The sequence below is a fragment of the Poecile atricapillus genome, chromosome Z (assembly GCF_030490865.1).
Source record: "Poecile atricapillus isolate bPoeAtr1 chromosome Z, bPoeAtr1.hap1, whole genome shotgun sequence".
In the NCBI taxonomy this organism is placed as follows: Eukaryota; Metazoa; Chordata; class Aves; order Passeriformes; family Paridae; genus Poecile; species Poecile atricapillus.
The window spans coordinates 64,356,470-64,366,390 of NC_081289.1; the positions used below are offsets into that span (position 1 = coordinate 64,356,470).

The window sequence follows — 9,921 nt, forward strand, 5'->3', positions numbered from 1 at the left end:
CCTAAAGGTATAATCCTGCAAACTGTTGATCATTCTGGCTTCACTCCAGCAAAGCACTTAAATATTTGGTGAACTCAAGAAGACTCTTCACATGCTTAAAGCACATCCATAAGCACTTCATTGGAGCAGGCTCAGAGGCTGCTCTAGAGCCACACCTTGCACAAGAGAAATCTCCTCATGCTAGTCCCAGTCTCTGTGCCTGGTGTGGTCATTGGCTTCCTCACAGCTACCAACAGGCTACGTCAAGACTGACATTGTCTGGCCTTGCTGAAGGGAAAAACAGTTTCAGTGGGTTCAGCATTCCACCTCAGTGTAATATCTCCAACAGGACAAGCAAGGTGAGAGGGAGGCAGTTTTGCAGGCAGTGCTGTAGACAAAAGATGTTCCTTCCCAGAATCAGCAGTCTCTGGGGAGCAATAAATCCACATTCTAAAAAAGAAAGCAATTCCTAAAATAAACAATTCAGACTTCGAACTGTACAATAGGCAGTTTGAATAATTGGGTGTAACTATAGGCAGAGAGAAGCTACAAGACCAGATGTGCATATAAAGCAAAACATGGGCTTTACAGGATCTAATCAAATCAGTCCACCATCTGAAATGAGAAGAAACATCATGCGACAGACCTGGTCAATATGTGAAATTGGTACAAATGCCTGGCTAACAAGCTTAAGCTATATCAATATGTCACATGAGTCAGAAATGGAAGCATCCATAAAATGGATTGCACCAGTTCAACTAAACCACATCTGATTTTACTACATTAATACCATTTTCTCCTACAAACTGACCTTAGGTGAACTATCACAAATAAGCTGGGAGTATCAGAAGCACGTATCCGCAGGTAGAAATACCTCATGGCAGACAAAGGCTCATATGTACACTCCTATCCATACAAATTAAATCCTACCTATCAAACATCTCTTTTCCAATCAGTTGTTGTTAAAACCCTCCAGGCAGGTGTGTTTGAGTCAGAACTGCAGAGAGTGGATCCTGGTTCATTTGGGCTACCTCGGGAGCAGGAGCTGCAGCAAGGGCTGAAAACAGAGGAAACGGTAAAGCCAAGAGCACAGAGCTAGAACACTGCTAGAAAAGGGGTGTTCAGTGGGCTGAGCTCAGGACTCTGGTGGTTTGGAAGCCCTGGGCTGGGATATAAAGTTTGCATGGCCCCAGATGGGGTTTACTTTGCAGTGTCAGATGGAAAATAGCACAGCAACAGGCAAGGCCCTTGGGGATGCCCTTGCTGAGCTCCTGGGTTTCATTGAGCTCTGATGGTTCTGGGCTGTCTGTGCTGAGGTTTGCAGTTTTCTGTGGGATAAGGGCTACATGGCAAGGAGGGGAGGTTTGGATATCTCATCTCCCAGGACAAAGCCCTACTCATGCAGCAGCTCTGACAGCAGGGGTTGTGACTCAGCCACACAGTGCCTCTTCCATCCTCCATCTCTGCCAGGACACCTTCAGCTGTCCCATGGGCTCACAGCTTTCTGCACTGGACTGAGGCAAACACGAGGCCAAAGTCAGTCCAGCTCAGTCAGAAGCAGAAGTTGCTGTTGCTCATGACATTCTGACTGGTGACACAACTTGGTCCACCCCCTCTTCCCCCTCCGTTTCGTGCTGCATCCTTGGTACCAGCAGCATGGATGTGTTGCAGACAACTGCACTAAGGCAGGGAGGGAGAGAGCAAAGCCTCCAGGAGATGACAGCAATTTAAGGTAATCTCTGGGATTAAGTTTTTGGTGCAAAGCTTAGCAACACGTGAGTGTGTTTGTGGGTTCACAGGTTTACTCCAGTGCTTCAGCAGACCATCTTCCCCTTCTGCTGCTTCTCTGGAAATAGTTCAAGTCAGCTGAGCACATAATTTGTACTGGCTTTTCCTGCCTGCAGAAATCATATTAGACAAAACCTAGGGGTGTCACCGAACCAACGGGGGGATGGGTTTTCTGGCCTAAAGTGACAGGAGTTGGGTGAGATCACGTGGCTACTCTGACTGAGTTTTCCACACATGCATTTTGTTTATGGTCTGTGTATGCAAAATATGGCATAAAAAAAAAGTTCTCAGCGGAGTTAGGAATCTGTCCAGCATGTGGAAGATCCCCAGTATGACCCAGCCCCCTTTATCTGTCTTTCTGCCATGCCAGAGTTTTCTCCACAAGGCATTTCTGCAGCAGGAGTCAACTGAGGTAAAAAAAGGTATTTAAGCATCACCAACTCTCACAAACAGAGGTTCAACAGTATCCTCAAACAGTCCATGTGTGTTGAAAGCCAATCTGGTACTCAAAGTGAAAGGGAGAGACCCCTGAGCCCCATGGGTTGAGTGACTTTGTGGCTTGCTGTGCCTCGCTGGAGCTGGTGACAGGGCTTTTTTTTTTTTTTTTTTTTTTTTTTGTCTAACAGTCCTGCATGTCACCATGGAGTCCAGCCCCCTTTCACAGGGCGATGTTAGAATAAATACACATTTCAACACTCCTTCAGCTCACCTCAAAGTCACAATAACAACAGTGCAATATTTTAAACTGCTTCTGCAAGTCTCCTTTCTACAGGGCAGTTGAAAGGACATAAAAGCATTTTAACAATTTTATAGATCATCTCCAGAGCACTATTGTGATGTGGGAGAATGGGAGTTTTGTTGCCATTTGCCTGTGGACAGCTGCCAAGCTCACCTGTCTCCCCTGAGCCAGCAAAGGCCATATCACATCTCTCTGGAAACTGCAGCCAGCTCTGGATGGCTTCTCACTTTACTCATCTGAAAAACATGTTGCTCCATTTAACCCTTTCTCTGTGCTTGCCTGGGGATGTTGCTCAAAACAGGCAATTTCTGTTTTGGCTTAGGGAAAATAAGAGCTGTGAGGTGGATTTTTCCTGTAGAATAAACCTTCATCCACATGAAAATTCCTCTAATCCTACAAGACATCCTACTGACTTTGGGCGAAGTGTCCACAGCTCTTCTTTTGCCACTCCCTGAACAGAGTTAACCAGCCTCCAAATCTGACCCTTCTTTAAAAACCTCCAATTCGACAAGGCGCTGACTACATCTACCTGTAGGCCACTTACTTTTGCAGGGCCCTGCTTCGAATCTCAAAAATTATCATGAAAACTCTCACATGTGTGGTTGACACAGGAGAACTTTGCAGTTTTGTTTGCTGGTGTTCAGGAAATATTTACTGATCCTCATGTAGAAGGTGTGACAGAAGTGTAGTGTAATCTACTCCCCTGTGTATGTATTTCTCATCCCTACAAATGAATATTCTTCACCCTCCTCTTTTCCTGGAAAGAAGAGGGCATAAAATTATTCCTTGTCACATTCTTTCACTGAGTTGGTAAAATGCAGTGAACTACAGCGAGTTTAAATTATATGGAATATGCAGGCATAGCTTATCTAAGATAAAGCGTGCAGATCAAAATCAACAAAGCCTCACAAAAACAAGCACCAAAAGAGCTTTCATCTGCCTGATCCTATTTCCCTGCCTACACTTCTTTTTAACCTATTGCAATACATTAGTTCTGCTTTAGTTTCTGCTCTACAGCAACATCTCTGCTTAAGAAAGATTCTGTTGAGTCATTACCAGCATCAGCCAAACGGGATTTTCAAGAATGGAGGAGAAAATAAAGGCTGTGGTTTTTAAATTAATTCCACGCTGCTTAACCCTTAAACTATTAGTGACTTTCAGACTCTTAGCCAAGTCAATGCTGAGCAGAATTTGGGCCTGTTGTGCCCGAGACAGAGCAATGTCAGTGCTTTTGTCACCAACTGATTGCTCAGGCAATGCTGGCCATGCACCTGGAAGGCAGAAAATGTAGTGAAGGTCTCTGCTGCCCAACCCACATCCTAAACACTCCCTTCTTGCCTGTAAACACTGCCTCAGATAACTCAGTCCCACACCTAAACCAAGGCAGGGAGAAGGGCTTTTCTACCAGAAGCTAGCAATTGTAAATAAAGGAATGGAAGAAAGACCAGCACATCTCTCCCTCTATGATGTAGCAGAGAATCTCTACTCCCTCTCTCCCCAGCAGGCTGTATTTAGGAGAGAATAGTGGTTGCCAAAAAGATAGAACTTGAATAAGCTCCTGGTACCTTGAGGTTTGAGGGGCCCCCATTGGAGCCAACACTTGGAGTGAGAAGAGACAGAAGAGGCAAAAGAGGATAAGGTGATTTTCCTTGCCTTGGTTTTTAAAGCAATCTCAGCCTGCTAAGCTTTCAGTCCACCCTGCCAATGGCTATTTCCAAAGTTATCTTTGCACAGAAAAAGGCCGGAATCCTTCTCTCTCTCATTCTCTCTGCCTCCCTTTTTAATGAAAGCTCAGTTTAGATCTGATATCACTCTAAAAGGTTTGCTATCAAAGTTTATTAGACCCACTGGGACAGATCACAGTTTGCAGAGGCTCATAGTTTTACAGCAGATAACTGCAAAGTGAACCATTCAATGTTCTTCAAAATGCTCGTTTTTCTTTGGCTCATTTATAACACAAAGCTGCCCTGTGTTCAAGCATCATTAGAAGTGATCCCAGCTGATTACATGATGCTGGCCATTGTTCTGCCTTTGGAGCAAAGTCAAGCAGCCCCCAGACCCCAGCCTGTCCCACTGGGTGATGCTGAAGAGAGTGGGAGTCATTTGCAGTGAGCGCAACCCCCCAGTCAGCACAAGGGGATAATGCCTGCTATGTGCTCCTAAAAAAAAGATCAGAACTTAAAAGATACTAGGAAGCCTGAGTGCAGTTTCCCTTTAAAAATCCTTATTTGCCTTTCCTGGCTTAACGATGATGATGATGATAATAATAATAATGGTAATAATAATAATAATAATAACAACAATTAGGAAAGACTCCTCTACCTAGGGGCTACAGCTGAGAAGTTTGAGCTAGAAAGCAAAGAAATGAAAGAAGGAATTAGCATGTCTTCCTATGAAATGGCTGTTCTTTATTTTTTTTTTTTGTAATCAAGTCCTTGGTGTTATCATGTAGTTTCTAGTAGGTTATCCTCCTAAAAGTGCATGGGAATAAACACCATATCTGGTAGGATCTCTGACTGTAACATGTATCACTGAGGCATCTATTTGCAGTGTGAAGGGAGGGGAGGCTGTTTCATTTCCCAGGACAGTAATGGAAAGCATGATGTCTTACAACCAAGGGTGGTGAAGGCTGGGAGAGGTACTGGGAAAAAAACCACTCACAATAAACCAAAGAGTGAAGAAGAGTTTCAGGGCAGATATTTGCAGGATGCATCATCATCAACCCTGGGAAAAGGCTGAAAGACAAAATGGTTGAATCAAGTCCTTGGGCCAGCAATGTTCTTCTGCTGCCATTTTCCCCTGTGACTTTGCAGTGTCTAAAGTAGAAGGCTGGACAAAACTCAGGGAGCAGGTGGTTCTCAGATGTCCCTGCCAGGCTTTTTCCTTGCTTTTGACCTCAGAATGCCTCTCACCAGAAGCATTTGCAACCATCTGACACCTCTTCAACTCTCTGATTCCTTGACAGGTCATGCAGATGGACCAGAAGTTGGATGACATCCTGAGCATGCTCCAGGCTCAGCTAGGAGATCAGCCCCAGGCACAGATGCCAGGGCCAGCCACCCCACCTGTCAGACATCCACAGACAATCGCAGAGTCCACCCCAGTGAACCAGAAAATGTGAAAGCCAGTGGACAGCCACATGTGTCCCTCTCACTCTTCCATGTCCAGCTATTTCTGAGTCTTGGTGTCTTCAGCTGTGTGTGTGAAATGAAATATTCTGTAGTAGTAGATTATTGAGGAAAAAAAAAATAGAAAAAAATAAATAAAACAAAAACAAAACACACAAAAAAAAAAACCAAAAAAAAAAAAAACCAAAAAAACCCAAAATGGCAAGAAGCCAGTCATGACCTTAGGAGTGCACGTAAATTCTGCACCTGTTTTGTTTTAGCCATTGTTAGCTATGCTCTGCCAGCCCACAGCGGTCCCATCCCTGCAGCTCTGTTCAGGCTGAACACACAGGCACAGGGCATGCTGTCGAGGGGAGCATCCCAGCCAGGGTTAGGATGACCCATTTGTGGGCATGGAATGGGAAGAGAACTGTTCTTTTGGCATTTAATCACTAAATTAAATGCTCACAGCATGCCCGAAAAGGGGAAAGGAGCCAGCATTTGAACATGAAACAAATGGAAATCAGTGAACAGGAAAATTCAGCAGCATGTTTTGACTTCTACCAAGCAGTGAGGATCATAAGAAGGGCAGATTTATATGCTAGTGTGAATGACAAAGTAAAGACAACTGGCTACTGATTAAAAATATGGAAGTGTACACAGGCTGGTTGACATATGAAAGGCTGAAGCAGAGACTTCAGCTAATTAAAGCAAAGGGTTGCCAGTGAGATGAGATGCATGTTGGAACAGACAGGCAGGAGAGATAGGATCTGCGTAGGCTTACTTCACCAGAACACTGTAATAGTTATCAGCTACACTGATGACTGTTATGCAAAATGTTCTCAAGCTTTTACCTTCATTCAGCAGCGGTTGTTGACTCCAGTTGCCTTAATTTTAACATAAGAAACCTGTATGGTAATTGGCTGTGAGCTATCCGTGAAGCTGGATTCAAGTGACTGGGTAGCACTTGGGCGCTGCAGTCAGGCTGCAGCTGTGATTGAAAGTGGCAGCGTTCCTTAAAGAAAACAGATATGCACGCACTGTTGATGAAAGTTAATTGCTGTTTAAATAAACTGCTGTATATAATTTTAAATGCTAGATTTATTTTTTGCCTTGTAATCGGCTGTAAATCGAGCGCACGTGCTGGCTGATGTGCTGTTGTTGAGGAACACATATGGTGCAGGTAGCTGGGCTCACAACCTGCAGATGGAAATACAGCTTGAGATGCAGATTTAAATGCAGATTGAAGTACAGGCTGAGCTCAGGGTGGGAGCCCAGGACAAGAGGATGAACTGCCAACTTTTGGGATAACCAGGGGCACAAAGGCAGGTGACACCGAATGGACACTGAGACACTGCAGCAACCAGCAGCTGCCAACCTTTTGGACAACAAGGGAGGTGAAAACCAGTGGTGCCAGCGAGCTGGATGGACACAAAGATGGGGGCAGGAGCTGAAGACTTGGGAGGAAGTCCAAGACTGGTCACAGGAAGACTGTGATGGGGTAAAATCCCAAAAGGGATTCCTTTGCTGGGGTCCCTCCTTGGAGGCACCAGCTGGGGCTTTTTTTGTGTTACTGCCCCAGGAGAAAATGGCCTTATGGAATGAGACATCTGGGACTGTGCCACCTCTGTCATGGCAAAGCTGGTGTGATGTGAGGGGCGTGTGTAGGGAGCCAGGCAGAGAGCCGTCTGTCACTGGAGCCAAGGAATGGCCTTCAATCCCAGAAAGTCTCTGATCTTGGGAATGCCACTGCCAGAGTCCCAGGAGTGGTCTGACTGGGGAGTTTCCTTAACACTGCCACTGTGAAATGGATCTTACCTGACACTTCAGAAAAGGGACAATACAGCACTGTTGCTAAAGACCTAAATAATAAACCAAGCTAAAATGGGTGCAGTGTTACTTACTGGAGTCTTTTTAATATATTTGCCTAACCAAAAATTTGAATGAGCAGAAGACTGCAGAGCAAAGACCTGATTCCTGCGAAATCCTAAATATATTCTATTCCCACTCATATCCATGAAAGCCAAGCCTGCATTGCCTTTGAAAGCAACCTGAAAGACTGGCCCCTTAATAGGCATTTATTTGGACAAATGAGTGGTCCATTTCAATGTAACCAAATTAGTTTCTAACTATTACCTGCTCCTTTAAAACTCTTTCCCAGGTTTGTATGTCTGGGAATTCAAGCTTGGAAAGAGCACAATGAGACTGATTCCAATCTTTAGATTGCAGGCGTGTCTTAGACAGAATATTAATGATGTGTGAGAGGCAATAAAAAATTAAAAAAAAAAAAAGAAGAAACAATGTGGTTTCAATTAAAACAGCTGACAAGCCACCATTCCATCTTGTCTGATTACTACAGATTTACTGAACATGACCAAAAACAGCATGTAACATGGAAAAAACAGTAAATAATCATTGCCAGAGCATTGAGTTGCTCCTGGCTTTCACTCAAGGTCATGAGCTTCTTCAATGGTCCTTCATAAAACCTCCCTGACTCTGTCCAGCCAGAGCTAAATGGGAAACTGGACACTAAATTAGGGTTAACACCGTTTTATCAGCCACAGGTAAAAAAAAATAAATCTGCCTGGAGATCCCTTTGCCACAGAAGTTCTTAAGAGGACCAGGGCAGCTTTCAGCAGAAGAGCTCAGGGATGGCTGTGGCCAGCACAACGTGACATTTCCTTCTGCAACACTGCAGATACTTGTGTGAGGGATATCCTGATCACTTGGTGGACCAAGTAATGCAACAGTGTCTTACTTATTATTCAGCCTCAACAGAAGTGTTTAGCACTATATATATAGCAACACCTACTACTCTGAAGTGCCTGGAAAATCCAGCTAAATAGAATACAAGTGGTCACAGCTATGGTGAGTGTCAGAAGGGATGAGTGGGTGGGAGGAAAAGATAAAGAGGTATGCTGTGGTCCCTCCAGAAAGAGAATGTGTGCCAGAGTGTCTGTATGCATGTGTGTGTTCACATGTGTCTTTTTTTAACTCAAGCCAGGGTTTCCCCAGGAAGTCTTGAGTGAGGCCAGAGCCTGAACCTTCACAGGTTTTAAAATACAGCAGTCCTGGTCATACATCCACTTTACAGCTGGCACTGTGGACACCTCAATGTGGCAGGACTTGTGACCATGACACTCTCCATTGCTAGGAGGGAGAGATGAGGGTGTGGCTTGAGCAAACTGCAGGGAGGAAGGAAGAAGCCTGGTGGGAGACACCCATCTTCATACCATATAAAAAGACTAATGGTAAAAAAATCAAGCAACAATAGATTAGCCATACTTAAGAAAATCTCCACACCCACAGCTAAGACAGAAGTGTTGTCTAGAAAAATCTTTCTGACTGCTGAGGGGAAGAGTACACAGAATTAGCACTGATGTGACCACGTGGTGACACTTCCTGACCCTTGTTCTGAGCAAAGTTGGTTTGGTACAGGTATACAAACTGTATATTAATACATTTGCACTTGGCCATGTTGAACTTGATGTGGTTCTCATGGCCCCACTTCTCAGGCCTCTTCAGGTCCCTCTGGATGGCATCCCTTCCCTCAAGTCCATCCATGTCTGGCTCAGCTTGCTGTCACCTGCAAACCTGAGGGGGAACTCCATTCCACAGGCTGGGGCACTGAGGAATATATTAAATAGTGGTTTTCCTAGTACAGACCCTTGAGGCACGTCACTCATTGCTGATTTCCATTTTGACATTGATCTGGAAACTGAAACTCTTTGGATGCAACCATCCAGACAATTCCTTGTTTACCTAACTTTCCATACATACCTTCTCAATTCTGAACTAGCAATGTCAAGGCAGAGTCTATCGAAGGCCTTAAAGAAGTCCAGGTAGTTGATCTCAGTTGTCACTGCTGAAGAAGGTAAGTAGATTAGTCAGGCATGACTGCACTTGCTGAAGTCATGTTCAGTCTCATTAATCTCCTCCTTGTCTTCCATATAATTCAACAGGACTTCTAAAAGGATCTGTCCCATGATCTTATTGGGCACTGAGGCGAGGCTGACTGGTCAGCTGTCCCAGGGTCCTGCTTGTTGCCCCTTGTAAAAACACTTGCGCTACCATGCGTTCCCCTTTGGCAGTGCCTCTAACACAAGCCAAAATTACAGAAAACAGTCCCAGGGAAGTCCACGTGTGTGTTTTTTAATTTATACTGACACTAGTTCACTGGTGTTTACCCTATTAATTTCTGCTGTGTGGGAGTACAGCTGCTGAATAGGGAACACTCAGCAAGGTCACTCCTACAGCATGTCCTCTTGCACCAGTGAAACAGTGACAATGACATGAATGGACATGGCC

General features: G+C 44.6%; 1 pseudogene; it reads left to right on the forward strand.

Annotated features, from left to right (window-relative positions):
• LOC131572588 (potassium voltage-gated channel subfamily KQT member 1-like) overlaps positions 1-5,627 on the forward strand; it is a 459,238-nt pseudogene extending 453,611 nt beyond the window's left edge.
• The last annotated feature ends 4,294 nt before the right edge of the window (positions 5,628-9,921 follow it).